Source organism: Pseudopipra pipra, chromosome 12 (assembly GCF_036250125.1).
Source record: "Pseudopipra pipra isolate bDixPip1 chromosome 12, bDixPip1.hap1, whole genome shotgun sequence".
In the NCBI taxonomy this organism is placed as follows: domain Eukaryota; kingdom Metazoa; phylum Chordata; class Aves; order Passeriformes; family Pipridae; genus Pseudopipra; species Pseudopipra pipra.
Window position 1 is genome coordinate 19804876 of NC_087560.1, and position 17637 is coordinate 19822512.

Below are 17637 nucleotides of genomic sequence, written 5' to 3' on the forward strand. Positions count from 1 at the left end.
AGGAGAAAGCTCAAAGAAATGTAGAAACCCTTCAAGCTCTGCCCAAAAAACTTCCTTTTTTTTCCATGGGTCCAGCACAACCTGGAAGCACATTAGCTGGAGGAAAGCTGGTTAAAATGGCCACGTGATTGGTTTCCACTTCATTTCTCGATGAAAGCAATACTGGGACCAGAGTTGCACCCTGGGAGCAAGGCATTCACATGCAGGCTGAGAAAAAGGGACCCTGCTCCCACACCTTTTGGCTTGTTTCTGCTCAAAATCCCACGGACAAATGGGAATTAGTGCCCAGCTTGCCCTGACTGGCCCTTCAGTGGGCCCTGTTCTTCCTCTCAGCAGTGTGGGGACTGTCAAGGCTTGTCCCTGAGTAACCCTGCCCGTGCTGTGCATCGTGTCTCCTTTCTCCGGGGAAGTTTTAGGGTCGCCTTGTTTCTCTTTGGGGTCCCTCAGTCAGGAAGGAGGCGCAGCCAGGGTGTAACACAGTGACAGTGAGGAAGCTCTCCAGTGTTTTCTGAATCCCTGGATTTCCTGGGTGCACACATGCAGTAGCTTGTGTTATCTCCAGTGCTTTGTAGGAGCATATTCCTTACTGTTAATCCTCTGGGCAGCACGTTTCCTGTCGGCAGTGCCGTTCCCGCAGGGAAAAATGTGGTTTAAGAGCTGCCTGCCACTGCATTCCAGGGCAATATTCGGCCAGCTCCCAGCTGCCCTCTTTCCCAGACTCTCCTCAGATCTGAGCAGGGGAGAGGATGCACCCTGGCTGAATTGCCTTTGAGGGAGCAACGGGGCCTTTTCCAGCCACCATCTTTCCCAGGGAAAGTTCGCCCTGGGCCGCATGAAAGGGAAGGAAGGTGGTGGGGTTGGGCCAGTTGGCTCCTGGTGGAGCAGCCTGGGGTGAGCAGGACAATGCCTGTGTTCACTTCCTCCTCCAGAAAATGTCCAGGCCCATCATGTGCTGCAGCAAAATTTATGGGATACTCAGATGTACAGGTTTTTTTTTTCTGGGGGGGGGGGGTTGAAAAGAAGGATCAGCTTTCAAAACGTTAGATGTTGATGCCAGATGTATTTGGATGTGGTTTGCTTTGTTCTTAAACAATAGGCAGTTTTAAAGAAAGAGGAATATTCCTTGTGCCCATATGTCCCATTGTTTCCATCATGGGTATAATCCTGGCTACAGGGCTCAGCATTATCATGCTGATTCTGTTTGGAGTGACTCATACAGTTGGATATTTGTCATCCAGTTTGTGGAATCTTTGATCTCTTGCCTTCTTTTCTGATCAAATCTGGGCTTTGCACCCTGTGCTGTAGGAACTGCCTGGGTTTGGGAAGCAGTTCTGAAGGACTAAATTCCATCACTGCACACCTACTACATGCTTGAACTGTTGGGTGTAAACAATGAGTTAGTTCCTCTTGTTTCTGGTGCAGTTTTTCATGGTGCTGTGTTTTACCAGCAGGGATTTCAAAGGGAAATAATATGCAGCTTTATAAAAAAAATAAATTTCTAATGGCAAACCAACAGCATGAATTCAAAAATAATTTTCTGAATACTCTGAGAAGAACAAGGAAATCCTCCTGAGTGACACTTGCTTTTAGTGTAATCTCTTTCCTCCGTGAGGGAAGATAAAATTGTACTTTGAAAATGATAGGAAGCATTCAGGAACTCAGGCAGATGAGGATCATTTAGTTTTTTTGTCTTGTGTGGGATTGTCAGGTCTTAATTAACCTAAGAGGTCAATGAGCATCTTTCATTTCTCCCCGAAATGCAGGAAGATTTTGGTAAATCGGAATGAAGAGAGACTGCAACACGATTTCCTGGCTGTGTGAATGAAACTTGAACAATTTGGAGTGGTGAAACCATAACTGGATTAAATGTTTGCCTTTTCCATGGGGGATACGGATGAAATTTCTGCCTTTCAGTAGTTTTGTTTTGCCAGTGCTGGTTAAAGATCCTGGGCTGGTGGGTTTTGTTACAATGGGCTGAAGAGCAGATGGCAACTATGGAAGTGTAAATTAGCAGCAGCTGACAGTTCTGGACAGCTATTGATTGTGTTGGTACCATTCTAGGAGGAGAAGTGCTAGATACTCCCTCAATCAATAAAGGGAGAATAGAACTTCCTCAGAATCATTTCACTCAGTTAACCCAAGTTCTTTCTTCTATCCACTTACACTTTCTCTGTTTTTTTGTTTTATTTTTTTTTTATTCACCCAAATAACTTGTTATGTGAAGCCTGGACTCATTCTTGATGGAGAAAAATTCCTAGGCTTTATTGGAGCAAAAATTGGAGCAAATCTGCTCACAGTCAGACACATGAAGGGGAGAGGAGGAAGGAAGGTGGGCCAAACATTCCCATGGGAAGAGCCTGGGGGAACCTCTCTCCAGCAATTTTTTTGCTGGCTGGGGAGTGGTGGTGACAGGTCCTGCAAAAAGGAACATCCTGTTTCCTCAGCCTGAATGTGAGTCAAGGTTTTTTTGGGGGGAAAAAATGGGTTTAGTAATAGAGGATTATCATATTGGCTCAGCAATTTGGGTACCTGCCGTGGATCAAAGCTGGCCTGTGATGCATCAGAGGAGTTTCCAGGCCTTCCCGTAAAGATCTTGGCAAAGGCAGCAGCAAAAGAAAATAAAGTCTCTGGACTTTATGCAACTCAAAGCATAGGATGGTTGACTGTCTTCTACAGCAAAAAAAATTGCTGATTTTTACCCAGTTTTACTCAAAACGGCAGTGCCTTTCTAAATGTCTTTAGTATTGAATTTGTTGGCTTTTTCTTTTTGCCTCAAAGAATTCAAAAAGTCCCATCAAGTTAAGGCATAACATGAATGAAGTGAGTAAAGCAGCAAACCCAAAGTGTTGGACTCTTTTCTCAGCCTAATAAATAAATAGATGGACATGCAGGTTGTGGTACAGCAGTGGATGGTGATGCTTTACTCCAGAACTGTTCCATAGCATGGAGGTGTTACATGGGCTGAAAAATAAAAGGAAAAATACAGGATGTAAATTCAAGAGAGTTCTTTGGTTTGCTGGGAAAGATCTTCAAATCCAGCTGATTATGGAAATAACTGTGGGGCAAAACTTCTCTACCAGGTGTCCCCTTCTCAGCCCTGGAAGTGTGGAGCAGAATATTGGCATTTCCAGGACACTGGGGGGATAGTTTGTTCCCATCCCTGTCCCACCTCACAGCTTGGGCTGTTCCTTGCCCACAGAGCAGATGGGAGTTGAGAACCGACTCTGAACTTCATGTTGGGCAAAGAAGTGATTTTTTTTTTTTTTTTAAACAAAAGCAATTTATCTGCCTGCTGTTGAGAATTTCGCTGTGGCTTGATTTCAGCGTTAGGGAATATTTGTGGTTTTACTCCAAGGGTCTGGTTCCTGGAGTGGGGGGGCACAGCCCCAAATTGCTTCTGCAGCTGCTGGAGGCTGCGTGAGCCCTCCCTGCTCTCCAGCCAGGGATGCTATTCCTTTCTCAGGATATTTGTCCAGTTTTAGCCCAGAGCAGCTGTGTGTGCTGCCCCCATTCCCCAGAGCCATATGAAATCCAGCAGTGCAAGGAGGCCTCGTGGGGGGAGGTGAGCAGAGCAGGAGAGGTGGGCTCAGACCTAGAGACAGATCCCATTCCCTCCTGCACGAGCAGGGACCTGCAGCCCAAATCCAGCCTCCCTGGGGCTCACACTCCCTCCAGAATAAGGGACCTTTTTCCTCCTGAGTGGAGAAATGACTTCTGGGTGGGTCTCTCCCGTTTTGGTGTCGTGTTTGGCTTTCATGCCTGGACCAGTGACGATGGATGTGGCATCATCTTTGGCATCATCTTGGACCAAGATCACCCAGGAGCTGGATCTGAGACCTCTTTCAGCAACACATATGAGAGACTTGTTCTCTTTAATGCTTATATATGCACACACACACATATATGTATTTAAATCTGACAATTTCCCCCCTTTTTTAAGCGTGAAAAACCACGTTTAACCTCCGCTTAGCAAGGAATTAAAGCGAATCTGAGGTGTGACACCAGCTGCCATCGCAGCATCGATCCTGGACTAGGGGAAGGTCTCTCCCAAGGCTTTGGGAGCAGCAAGAAAGCTCAGCCCAGACTCAAAGAGGCTCCTGTTATTCAGCGCTCAGGAATGCGGAGGCAATGCTCCAGCCGGGGTGTGGGCGGCTGTTTGCTTTGCGGTTCTTGCTGGGGGGTGGGTGATTTTTAAAAGCACTTGCTGAATTCGCATTCGGTTGAATAATGGCTACTTTATACACAAATGATAAACGTTAGTCACAGCCGAGCAAAAGAAGTTTCTTGGGTTGGTCATGGCTCTGGCATATCAAAAAAGGGAAAGGAAAAGGGAAAAAAGAAAATAGAGAGAGAGCAAGCCCAGGGTTTCAGTGCTCCAGAAGCTGCAAAGTTAAACAGAGCTGCGTTTATGTTATGTGACATCTTTAAGCCTTTGGCTCTCTCGACTTAATGCCAGATATCTAATTTGGAAATATTTATTGTAACTGGCATATCTTTTAGAAGCCTGTCATCACGGAAAAACTGTCATCAAACTGTCCTTGCTAACTTGGTTCTGTTAAGTGCCTTTTTTTTTTCTCGGTGCTTCAGAGGTAGATGAATCATTTCTGCTTTCCTATGGCAAGCAGTGGCTGCTGCAGAAAAGCTTTGTAGGATCTTAACTGGATTCATGTGCTTTGTTTTTTTTTTCTCTTTTATTCTAGAACTAAAGATTCTGCAAAATGAGGTGCCTGAAGGCATATTCCTAGATTTTTCGAAGTAACTGAGCACCTTGATATTGATTTTTTTCCCCCATGTGGTGGAGGGTCACCAGTCCCTCTCAAAGCCACACTTTGCTGACCTGATTTTTTCAGGTTACTTTAGTGCTTCAATATGGAATGAGGATGGAGATCCACATAAAAAAAAATAAATTAAAAAAGCAGGTTTGAGAACTTGAGAATGGAATTTTATTTTCTGTCTGACTTTGTTTTTTCAACACTTCATTCACTTATTGCTTATTTGCTGTTATTGTTCCTTTAAAAAGCAAAGCTCAGAGCTGAGGTTAATCTGGGTGCCTGGGTCACTGAGATACCTTCTGGGAAATGATCCCATGGATCCCATATTTTTACACTCCTCTGCATTGGCCCAATTCCCAGCCAGGTGCCCAGAATTTCCAGCTGTAGTGACTGTCCTGACTTGGTGTTAGATCCCAAAAAAGTACCCCCACAGTAGATGCTGGAGTGTAGAATCCAATTTGCTTTTAGGAAAAAAAATACAACCCCCAAATTACATCTTTGTAACAACTCCCAGAAGGCCACGGAGAGGTTTAGGTGGGTACAGATGAGGTGGATTTGAAGCAGAACCTTTGCTGGTCCCTGCTCTGCTCTCGTGTAAAACTCCTCTTTGCCTGTTTTAAATTACCACGTGTCAAGCACTGGAGACTCAGACCCAAGGGGAACCAATTCCAAACACTCTTGATGAAGCTGAACTTCTTGCTCTGCTAAACTGCAAAGCCCTTCCTGGGAAGGGTGGATTAGAGAAATCCCTGTTCCACTGGGGGAAAAAAGGATCTCTCCCCTTGACTTCCGTGCAGCAAAGACCTTGGGCAGCAACTAGAGAAGGTCACTGAGGCAAGTTTTTAATTAGTGCAAGGAGGGGAGGAATCCACAAATATTTCCCTGCTCTCTGGAAGATGAAAAGGGGGCTCTGCATATCGCTTTTAACGTCAATAATGTTAATAATGCAAAGCCACAGAAAGGAAATTAAACTTTAAAAACCATGTTAGAATAACACTGAGAATTTGACTATAGCCCACGGAGGCAAGAGAGTTCAAAGGGAAGACTGAACTTTGTCTGACCCTGATGTGCTTAAGAATTGCAACACAGTTTCTATGTAATATCTTCCAATTTTGAGAGTCTTTACCAGGGCAGGAGGAGGAAGGTTAGTGGCACCCTATTTAAAATTGAAGTTGTTCCATGTGTGGTTTATACAATGCTGAAAAGAAAGACTTTAGGATTGGTGACTTAATACATCCAAGCTCTCAAATGATTCTCTAGGTGTCCATTTGTATGATACCTATCAGAAAAGTAGAAATGTCCTTAAACAGACCAGGGTTTTTTTCCCCTAGAGAAGATAAATGAACAAACTGTCCTCCCCTTGGGGGTTAAAACTCTGTTGTTCCTCTAAGCTTTTTGACTTTTAAGTTGTTAATCACTTCCCTTGATACCTGTTTCTCATTAAAAACCATCAAACTTTTCTGCTGTATCTCCCTGGGCTGGTGGTTTGACTAGTTTTTTTCCCTCTTCTTGTTGTGCTGTCTTGGTTTTGGTGTGCATATGTGTGGGGGGAGCTTTTTTAGTGTTTTTTTCTTGTTTCTTTTGCTAGTTTGGAGTTTGCTTACAGATGTTGGTATGTTTTTTTGGCCCCGCTTTTGAAATACTGTCAAGAAATGTAGCACTTAACAAGCTGGGAAATTCTTGAGTTAATGAGCTCTGCCTTTCTCGCAGGTGTTACAACTCTTTGGCTTTTGGCTTCGGGAGGGGTTTTTAATCAGAGGTTTGAGTGTTTGCTTGTGTCTTGGCAACCCACAGGGGAGCTGTGTGCCAGCTGCCTCCCTCCCAACACGCTGGTGTAAACTGTTCCTGCAAGGGAGAGATCGTGCTGGAACTCCAGTTGTATCCCGGCGGGATGAGATGAGGCTGTTGGAACCAAGGAGAGGAGCAACTTTTGTTGTGTTCACCCTTGGCCCCGCCAGAGCCCCTTCTCTGGGCCAGCAGCTCCCCTCTGGGGGCCTCCAGATATCCTTTGTTCCAGATATCCTCATGTCACCTTCCCTGCCGTGATCTGCAGGCTGTCCCAGGTCTCCTTTGAGCCACTGGTAAGATGCTTTTGGTATCTTCTCTTTCTTCCAGTTTGGTTTTCAGCAGAGCTGGTGGTGGGGGGTGCTTCTCACTAATGCTCTTAAAAAGTGTTCCAGCCAAACCCTTTTGAGAGAAAGTTGTGCACATGCAGCCTGATGTGCTTGGCTGACCAAAAAACCCCAAAGCCCAGGGCAGCCCAAGAGATGTTGAGGTGTTTGTGGCCTGGGTTGGAATCTGCAGATGAGTCATGTGGTGGTGCAGGAGAGCAGAGCTGCTCCTCTGGAGCGCCCAGGTCGTGGTTGGGCAGTTTGGAGGAACAGACTGAGAGGAGGGAAGTCCCCAGAAGATCCCCAGGTTGGTGGGGACAGAGCTGAGGCCGCCCCCTCTGCCAGCTGGTGCCTGCCTGGGGTGCTTTGGGTGGGGGACTGTGCTCAGAAGGGGTGGAAAGGTTGGTAGGGAGAGGTTTTTGCTGGAACATTGGCTCTGCAGATCCATGAACTCCTCCCTTTCAGTGGTGCCACCTGGAGGGGGTTGTCCAGCCCCTGTGGTTTTCCCCTGTGTGCACTCCACATGTGTTTTATTGGCTCCTCAGAGGGCAAATCGTGCTGTTTGTCAGCGGGAGGGGAAGGTTTCTTGGTGAAGTGTGAAGTCTGCAACGTGGGTACTTGAGTTTGGGTTTGGGTTTGCTTTCTTGGAGAAGCTCCAGGGCAGCTCTTCTCCTCTGAGTAACTCTGGAGGCCTCCTGGACAGGCTGAGCACATGGAATTCCCACAAGAGACACTCCAAAAAAAATTTTTTTTTGAAATAACAGCCAATTAATACGAGACTGCTGCTGTGTAGACTCACTCTGTGCTCATTCAAAATATATTTGATTATGCCAAACCACACAGAATAGATGGGACAAAGACATTAAAATTTGCAAGGGAGGGGTCAGTGTTTCATTTTCCCAGTGACCTGTGAGAGACCCAGTGACTGGTCAAGGGCAATCCACAGAATTCACTGCTGGAACGACATGGGAATGATGTGTAAGCCTTGGACTGTGAGAAGATTTCTTAATGATTTTTTTTTTCAAAGTTATACTAAGCAAATCTATACACAGACATGACTGGCCTGATCCCAAGCCCGTGTGCATTCCACAAACTCTTCCTGAGCTTTGGATCAAATCCTGAGTCTCCAAAGAGGAACAAGGGAGTTGCTTGTTGGGATTGTGTTGTGTCTGTCTGTGCTGGGCTCTGCAGGGGTGGGATGTGCAGGATTGCACCCAGGATCTCTGCTCATACTCCTACAAGGTTTTAGGCAGGAGGACTGTTAACAAGTAGAGAAACTATTAGAAATGTCTATATTAGAATAGTGTATATATAATAAATGTTACTGTTTACTGTTGTTAAAAAGAATTTCCTGTCTTGTCACTGTGAGATATAAGATAAAGTTTATTATTTCTTACTTTTTCAAAGAACACACAGGGGTGATATGGAAACAACATTGCACAAGAGGGAACTGGTAGGCTTGGAATTCTGTTCCTGTCGTAGCATCAGCTCTGTGATTCCTCCTGTGCCTCAGCTTCCTTGCTTTGAAATGGAGCAAATAATTCTTTGGGGCACTGAGATAAGTGTGCCAAAGTGTGTCAGACACTTGGATGCTGCTCTAATGGGGACCATGTAGTTGCATAAATGATGTATAAGGCACAATTTTCTTTTTCAGGTTGTTGGAGGCTTTATGTTGTGGTGTCAGAAGGGAAAACTCAGTGCTCTTGAAAACATTGTGTAGGGTTTGAGCATCATGAGCAATGTCTGTGCTGGGGGGCAGAGCATCCTTGTGGGTCAGGATGTGCCAGGAGGGGTGTCAGCAGCTGGAAAAGCAGAAGGTACCTTGCAGGGTTGAATGAGGAGGATGAAGCAGGATTTTCATCTTGAGCCCCTAAATTACTTAGAAGGTCTAAATTTTTTTTTTCCCCAAAAAGAAACTAATCCCAATATTTAGGAGAAATGGAAGCAAAGCTTGACTTGCCAAGAGTCATGGGCAGATCAGGAGGAGGAAAAGAGCACTGAGTAAACATGTTCATGGGTAAGGTATTTTTAAGGCAAATAAGTACAGCCAGTGAGTTATAGCTTGGAACTGGGAATATTTTTGAAATTTTATTGGTGAAGTGTTTGGGCTCTCAGTGACTTCACTGGGGTAATTTTGGTCAATTATTTTATGTAACTGTCTCATGGGTGGGTGCCCTCCCAGCACAGAGGATCCTCTATCAGTGTGTATCCCACAGAATGGCTGAGGCTAGAAGAAACTTCTGGAGGTCATCTAGTCCAGCTCCACTGCTGGAACAGCAAGGCTGTTCCCTGCAAAGCTGATTCCTGAATTCCTTCTGGGCAGCACAACTCAGACCTGCCTTAAGAATTGAACCAAGCTTGGAAATGTCACCAAAAAATCTGAGTTTTACTGTGGAGTGTTGTGCCTTAGTAATATTATCCAAGGTAACTGAGCAGTCTGCCAGTATAATTTTATATCAGTTATAAATGTTGAATAATTTATAAGGGTGAAAAGGACATCCTTAGTGATCCTGCTGCATTGACAGTTGGGCTTCTGGCAAAAAAAAATGATGACAAAAATCACTTGAATTCACGTTGTTGTGCCAAGGACTTCAGGCCTAGGGGAAAAGGAGAGTCCCAAAGTTCTGGGTGGGATTGCTGCCAGGTTGAAATGCAGCCCCGTGCTTGCCCACCAGCAAACAACACAAATCCATGTGTTCATGAGAGCTGCAGTGAGATCATGGGTGAGAGTGAAAAAAGGACTTGATTGCATAAACAGAAACAGAACCCTGGTAACAATTGGTGGTGGAAAGAACAAGGAGAACAAAAAACGTCTTCCTAAATTGTTTTAACCAGGAACACCCCACATGAAGGAGAGCTTGTTCTTTGGGAATGCAGTCCCACAAGGAGTGGTGAGTACATGCAGCCCACAAGTCTGACAAGGTCAAACCATCGATTTTTCACAAGGCTTGTTCTTTATTTATTGTTTTGGGGGGCTTGGGTTTGGGTTTTTGGCAGTGGAAGTTGCTTTAGCTCTGTGATCTTTGGGCATTGTTACTGGAAATGTGCATTTTTTCGTCAATGAAGAACATCCACTTTGATATTTTTGGTGTTGTGCCACCTGTGTGGGCCATTCACTTCAGAGTTGGACTTCATGATCCTTGTGGGTCCCTTCCAGCTCAGAATATTCTGTAAGTCCTGTCTGCTGAGCTATTTGCATGAGTTCAGCTCATGGTGACCCTGACCTTCCTTTATCACTCTTCATCCTCAGTCATTAAGATTTCATTGGTTGCAATCTGTCATGAAATGCCATTTAAAAAGCATTTCATGATGTAAATGAAACAAATAAAGCCCAGCAACAGTTACTTAAAAGTGTGATCTCTCTGCATTGTATGTGGAAGATCTTCAAATGAATGTTTGATGTTACCTGGAAGAATAAAGACAAGGATTTAGGAGAGTTGAGTGAGATCCAGCTGCCTCCTGCACCTACAAACTGATCCTTCCCCAGAAGCTGAGCCCTCCTTCCAAGTGCTCCTTGCAGGGCAGCTTCTTCTCCTCAAGGTACCTGTGATTTATCATCTCCAAACTTCCCTGGAACCTGCTTCCCCAGTGTCCTCCTCCCTCCCTTGGTGCTTTATCAGAGCTTTAGGAAGGGCCCGTTGTGCCTCTCGCCTTCCTGGCTCTGGCTCTTTGTGCCTTTTCCCGTTTCTAGATTTTCTACCAGAGAGGCTCCTTGGGTTCAGTTCAGGGAACTGCTGCTCCCTTGGGGTTTAGTTTCTTTTTCTGGGGCCAAATTGTGACATGTGGCTGTTCTTTCTCAAGCCCGTGGCCCAGGGAAGCTGCAGCCTCCATCCCACCCTTCTCTCTCCTGGTTGCCCACACACAGTTGGTGTCACTTGGTGCTGCTCTGCCTTGAAAAACCTGATTAATCGACTGAAAAATCAAATATTATTATCAGCTTCTTGAGAAATATTCCATTCTTTGTAAGTGGAGACTTCCAGGGTTGGGCAGAGCCTTTTATGCTCTTGATAGAGGCCAAACCACTGATTCCATGGGAATTTTTTTCCCATGTGTAGCAGTGAACAGAGCTGTTTGTTTGATGAAACCTGATTATTGCTGTGTTCTGGAAGGTGGGTCCTGGATGACCATACTGCTAAAATAAACACACTGCTGAAGGAAATCAGCTTGTGGTTAATTAGCAGCGCAGAGAATGAATATGTATCAGTGCTCAGATGTTTGAATTGGAAGTGCTTTATGTAATTTTACAGGCTTGGGTGCTCTAACATTTTTTAAAATGCTAAAGAGTGAAAAATGTATTTTTAAAAGCCCCTTTGAAGGCAAATTTCTGTATTAAGCTGATGGAACTGAGGGCTGGTGATGTCATTTCCCACAAACTTGCTGCAGAATTCTCCTATAAAAGCCTAATGGTAGGAAAACCACAGGAAAATGAGAGAAGCAAAGGCATGTGCCCAGGGAATAATGCCATCAAAGGTGGGGCAACACACACCACTCTTGCACCACTGACTGGAAAGAGCCCAGGTGGCCTTTCCCTAAGGAGGTCTTGGAAAATCTCCTGCTCTCCTTGAAGTTTGTGCAACGCTGCCACTTCTCAGCCAGGGTGTCTTGAGGATTCCTGTGATCCTGAGGAGAAGAAAACAGCCTCGTTGTAAAACAGCCTTTTAAAACAAAATGTTCCATCGAGAGCAAGCTGGCAGCACCATCGTGGGCTCTCTTTGAAGCATCTGCTGATTTAAGGCACTTCTGATCTGCCTGATTTTTGAGCTCCTCTGGGATATTTCCCTTTGTGGTTTCCCTCAGTGGTTTTTTTGGAGCGTGTGTTTTCCTCAGGTGGGATCTGAAGCAGCACAGGGGGCTCAGTGCCATCACTGAGATGCCATTCTAAAGCCACAGTACATAAAGAAAACCCTGGCATTTTTACTGTTAGAGGAACCTCGTGTATGGAGCTGCTCAGACTCTGTGTGTGAAAGAAATCAAGTTTGAAGAATGCATCTCACTGCATTTGCCCACAAGTGTTGTAAACATTCTGTACAAAATACAAGTCAAAGTTGTGACAAAGTAGAGCAAAATAATCTTAAAGAAGAAATGGAATGAATCTTTCTCTCCACCAGTCTCTGTTCCCTCCCTAAAATATCCAGCAGCCTGTTTTTAGAATGCTGTGGTAGAAATAACCCCCTGTATTTCCTGCAGATCTGCTGGGCTGAATTCTGGGATTTTACTGGTGCTGCTGAAGTCATAGAATCACAGAATCAGCTGGGTTGGAAGGGACCTCCAAGATCATCAAGTCCAAGCCTTGATCCAACCCCGCCGTGGTTCCCAGCCCATGGCACTGATGCCACATCCAGTCTCATCTTAAAAACCTCCAGGGATGGAGAATCCCCCACTTCCCTGGGCAGCCCATTCCAATGGCTGAGCACCCTCTCTGCAAAGAAATTCTTCCTAATATCCAACCTAAACCTCCCCTGGCACAACTGAAGACTGAGCCCTCTTGTCTTGTTGATGGTTGTCTGGGAGAAGAGACCAACCCCCCCCGGCTCCCCCCTCCTGTCAGGGAGTTGCAGAGAGTGAGGAGGTCTCCCCTGAGCCTCCTCTTCTCCAGGCTGAGCCCCCCCAGCTCCCTCAGCCTCTCCTCACAGCACTTGTGCTCCAGTCCCTTCCCCAGCCTCGTTGCTCTCCTCTGGACCTGCTCCAAACCCAGCTGGGCTTGGGAAGCTCGGGCCAGGATTGCCTCAAGTGGACAATCCAATGAAATTTGCTCCCAGAGAGCACAATGAGCCTCATTTTCTCTTGCCATAGACCTTGTGCAATGATTTTCCACTACCAGGACAGAAATCTGTGCTCAGCCAGCAGCCCTGGTTCATTCTTGCACACACTGATCTGGATCCTCAGCCCTTGAGGAAACATCCAGAGCCTTTTGGATGAAGGGAAAAAAAAAAGGAGGTCCCTTTTCCCAGGAGGCTGGGAAATCCTTTCTAGGGCAAGGTAGGACTGATGTTCCCCTGTATCAGAATAACAGAGCTGGTCCTTCACACAGCCTGCTGCAACCTCCTCGCTTATTTTTAGGGGAAAGGCTTTTGAAGTTTCCCTTTTCCATCCAGCGAAGTCTGGCCTGAAGTTTTTTCAACTATTCCAAGAAAGAAAATGAAATATTGACTTTAAGCACCTCAGTTAAATACTCCCAAGCCGTGAAAGTTCACATTTAATAGGGGAAAGTTCTGTTTTTAATGCAGTAGTTTGCATTTATGGGAAAGATAAACCTAGTCTGAAGTAACGTTTCTCTGAGCCTTTTTTTTTGGTCGAATTTGATCAGTGGTTGAAGTTCCAGGAACACTTCAAAGCAGGCACTTCTCATTGGCCATTTGCAAAATCACCTTCTGAGACCGAGGCTCTGGAAATGCATTTATTCACAGAATATGTCTTGCATTAGTCCTCAGTTGGCCAACAAAATTATCTGAGGCATGTCTGAGGCAGCTACTAAAAAGAAACTTTAAAGGCATTACTGTTCTGGTGAAGATGATGCAATACACTGGAGCTATTATCAGTCTCCAAGTAAAATTAAAGACATTCAAATGAGCTTGTTCTGAAGGGATTTGACTAATACAGAGCTTGTAAAAGAAGAGTTGCTTCTTAATTTATTGTGCCTGAAAGGGTAAAAGGCAAGTTTTGCCCATCCCTGTTGCTGATCCCGGGTTTTCATGGGATGAAAAGGAGGTGACACATGATATTCCATGTTGTTTTCCCTCATCTCACAGGCCAGGCCTACAATTGTCAAGCCTTTGCAGCAGGAAGCAAAATGCTAAATATGCTGGCTTTTAGTCAGGTGCAGTTTTATTGAGAGCTTAGAAGAGAGTGGGGGTGAATATTCCCTTGAAATCAGCATTTGGAGTTGTTGCCTTGAGGTGCTGTAGACAGCGTTGCCTGCTGGGGCTGAAATAATAAGTGCTCACAAAAAAGAAAATATTTCAGGCCTTCTATTTTTATTTTTTCAAACCACTTCATTATCTGAGAGAACAGCAATGCTTAGAGATTTCAAAGTCTCTTTTATCCTGACTGAGCAAAGCCAAAGAGCTTCCTCAACCCATGTCCTTCCCGCAGGGCCCTCGCAGGAGAAGCTCGGGTTGAAGCAGTTGGAATTACTGGAGCTGATGCACCAAGTGCAGCAAATGGCTCCAGCATTCCGTGTTCCTGGAATGCCAGTGTGGGGTTGTTCCCTGGGGACCACACTTGGAGCTCTCCAAAGGCAGGAGGGGGTGAAGTGGCAGGGACACAGGAGGGAGGGGAGGCAGGTGGCTGACGATGGCACAGCGTATCCCAAACTTCTGCCTTCCCAGCCCTCTGGAGAACTGTGTCTGTCAGAAAACAATTAAGAAGCCATTAGGAGGAAATGCTTTTGCCCATCAGGCACCTGATGCAGCCCCTGGATGCACCTTTAGCTTGTGAGTCAGGAATGCTCCAGCCCCAGCTGTGGTCATGGAAGGATTCTCCCACTGCTGGCGTGCACCCAAGCCCTGCCCCAGCCCTTTATTTTATTTTATTTTATTTTTAAATATTTTCTTTAATTTCCAACATCCAAAGAGTTGGCTCAGGAGAATCCACTGCCAGCTTTTTGCTGGGTTTCCATATTATTGCCCCTTTTACTGGCCTGTGCTGCTTTTTTTCTCTCCACCAGAGCCATTCAGCAGTAGCTGGCTGAGCAGCCAGAGCTTTGACAGCAGTGAGATCCTCCTGTGTGGGAGTGTGTGGCCCTTTGGAAGTTTCCAAAGCAGAGACAGCCTTATCTTCCTTAAGAACAGGAGTAATGATAAAAACCAGATTTTAAAAAAATCCCTGAAGAGCCTCAGTGATTTATCAAGGGTGATGTGCAGAGGAAGCAAAAAGGGTTGGTGCTCTTTGCTTTACTGTTTCCCCACAGCCTCCTCTTCCTGATGCCACTCTGTAATTTCCAGAAAAATGTATGGTTTTAGTTTTGTGCATATCTTTTCCCCCCTTTTCTTCTTCTGTGTGTAAAAAAAAAAGAAACAAAACATTTCCCAGGATTTGCCCACCTGGATTTTATCACCCATATTGTTTTGAAGTGCAATCTGATTAATTGCTGGAAGAAGAATGTGATGGTGATGTTTCTGATTTCTTTTCCCCATGAAGCCACCTCACACCTCTGGCCCAGAGGAACTCCTGGGATCAGTGATCCTTCCAGTTTGTCCATCTCAGTTACCTGTTGCAGATGGAAATCACATTTTCCTGGCTCAGGGACTTTCTCTTTTGTGCTGGTTCTGTGTTAGCATGGATATTTGATTGGGGTTTAGTGGGGATTAGTGGGAACTACCACAAAACAATTGGCATCCTCAAAAGTCGGTGATTTAAAGGGCTGGAAAGGAATTCACTGAAATCATTCCATGTGCAAATGAGCACACGGGGTTCAGCTGGAGAGCTCTGCCCTTCCCTTCCTGGAAGGGAACTCCAACCCACCTTTCAGGTTTTGGGAACCTGTTTCTCTTTGCCTTTTGAATACCCTCTTACACCTTAGAACTTTCCATAGCTCTGGGCACATCAGAGGTTCTGAGCAAAGATTAGACTGTCTGGGTGCTCCTGGGTATTGTCCTGCCTGAGGATTGTTCGTGGCTTTTTGTTTTCGGGGCTGTTGTGCAGTAACTGCATTCATGATTTCAAGTTTTGCCTTCTGTTCTTGTGGTATTGAAACTCCTGGAGTGTTTCCAGTGTCCTTCCACACTTCCACAAGAGGAACCTGTCCCATGGATTTATAGAAAAGCTTTGAGACCAATAGGAACAGTTTTGATAAGAATAAAAGCCCTAAAAAGAACATAAACTTGGGTCTAATTCACCCAAATCTGGTAAAATTATGTCTGCTACAACAAGACATGGATCTTACTTTGCTCTGGTGGAAAACTGTGTCCCCAGAGCCTCGCTTTTTTTTGTTTCAGTTTGATATTTTGCCACTGCCTCATTTGTGCTTAACAAAATATTTTCCCCTTCAAGCCCAAATATTGCGAGTGGGAAGGAGGAATGCAAAATAGAGTGTGTTGTACTTACCCGGGGCACTTCTGCTCTAGCTTTGATTTCTGCACAGAGAAAGGAGATACCAGCAGCAGCAGGGAGGAGGAGGAAGAGTGTTTTTAGCCCTACAAAGCCCTGCAGTGAATCAGCACATCTCAAAGGGGGGGTTCCCTGCTGTGGGTGATGCTGCAGGTGCTGGAGCTGGAGCCTCATTTCCCCTCCCCGTGTGCTGAGCCAGCTCAGCTGGGCTCCCACCGCCTTCCTTGTCCTTTTCCAGCAGGAAGCAGGATATCTGGGGCGAGGAGAGGGGCTCTGGGACGGATGGAGCTGCAGTTTGTTGCAAACCACTGCCCTACTTTTTGCCATGGGTGGCCTGATTTGTACAATGGTGCCAGTTCGCATCGGGGTGTTTACAGAGCAAAGGCAGGATGTGCGCCGGGCTGTCTCAGTGCATTATCTGCTCCTGTTATATTTTTAGGCTCTTGCTCCCATGACAAAATATTCAGTGACAGTGTATTTGCCCACAAGCCTTTGAAGGTCTGTTTTTGCCTCGTGGAAGAGCTCCCATTGTTTGGGGCTCAGCCAGCGTTTAAGCAGCAGCAGCAGCAGCAGCGCCGCCTTTTACGTGTCATCTTCCAGAATGTTTCTAGAAACAAAACTTGGTGTTGCTCTCAGTGCCTCAGAAAGGGTGAGTTTGTGGCAGGCTGAGGGCTGATCAGTCCTCGTGCCAAACAAATTTGTGGGGAGTGTTATGAAAGGAGTGGGATGTGTGTGTGGTGCTCTTAATTACAATAAACAACAGCCTGTGCAGTAGCTGCTCTCAGGGGCTGCTCCTCAAGCTTGTCTGACACATAAGCCCTCATCCACAGCAGGGGGAAGACACTGGGGATCCTCAGGTCATCCAGCAAAACAGGAGTAAAAATTGTTGTTGCAAGTGTTGGAGCTGAAATGTGAGAAAGTTGTGCTCAAAGGAGGAGCAGGACAGAGACTTCTGGTGTGAAGTTCTGGGCCAGACCTGTGGAACTTTCCACCAGCAGCAAGAGAACTAATTCCCCAAGCTCAGCATATTCAAAGCCTGAATTCAAAACTCATCTTTTCCATGAGTATTTTTTTTTTCTCTTCACAAGCTCACAATGGATAAAAATAAAACCTTAAGAACTAATCCAGTTAAGCTTTTTCTTGCCGGCTGAGAAGGGAGAGAGGAGGAGGAACAATGGGCACTTTGTTTGGCTTTTGCAGTATCTGATCAGTGGTAAAGGGGTCACATCAACATGGATGTGCTGGTTTGGGTCTGGGTGGGACATTTGGGTGGGGATGGAACCAGGACAAAGCCTGGTGGGCTTGGGGACTTAGGAGACTGAAGAAGACAAATCCTCCCTTTCAGGCTCATCTATAAATCAATTACCATTTGCTCCTTATTAATAATTTAGCTGCCAGGAGCGTGCTTATTGCTTTAGAAGAGGGGGAAAAAATCCAGACTGTCCCTGTGCTGAGGAGCTGGCAGGCTGAAAGATGCCAGACAGTACTCATGGGAATATCCAGGGAAGACTGTAACCATGGGCTATATTAATTACTTCAATAATTTTGCACCATCTTCCCCCTGTGAAGCTTTTTATCTGTTTGCTTCCCATTGATAGTGTTTGGTGCACTCAGACTTAACAGGTTTTCTGTGCTCCAGTGGAACACTGCACAAAGCAGGGAGAGGGGCTGAGGTGGGAGGGAAGGAGAAGCCAAAAGGAATCATG

The 17637-nt window shown here is 45.6% G+C and overlaps 1 protein-coding gene across 5 annotated transcripts in view; it reads left to right on the forward strand.

Moving 5' to 3' along the window:
• Positions 1-17637, forward strand: part of SMAD3 (SMAD family member 3) — a 69308-nt gene that overhangs the window by 20027 nt on the left and 31644 nt on the right. Inside the window, exon 1 of one of the 5 annotated variants that reach the window (XM_064669300.1) lies at positions 6730-6853. The exons of the other annotated variants lie outside the window; for them this stretch is intronic. The gene's annotated coding sequence lies outside the window, so the exon portion shown is untranslated. Of the gene's footprint in view, positions 1-6729; positions 6854-17637 lie in introns of those variants that run through there. 5 annotated transcript variants of the gene reach the window in all.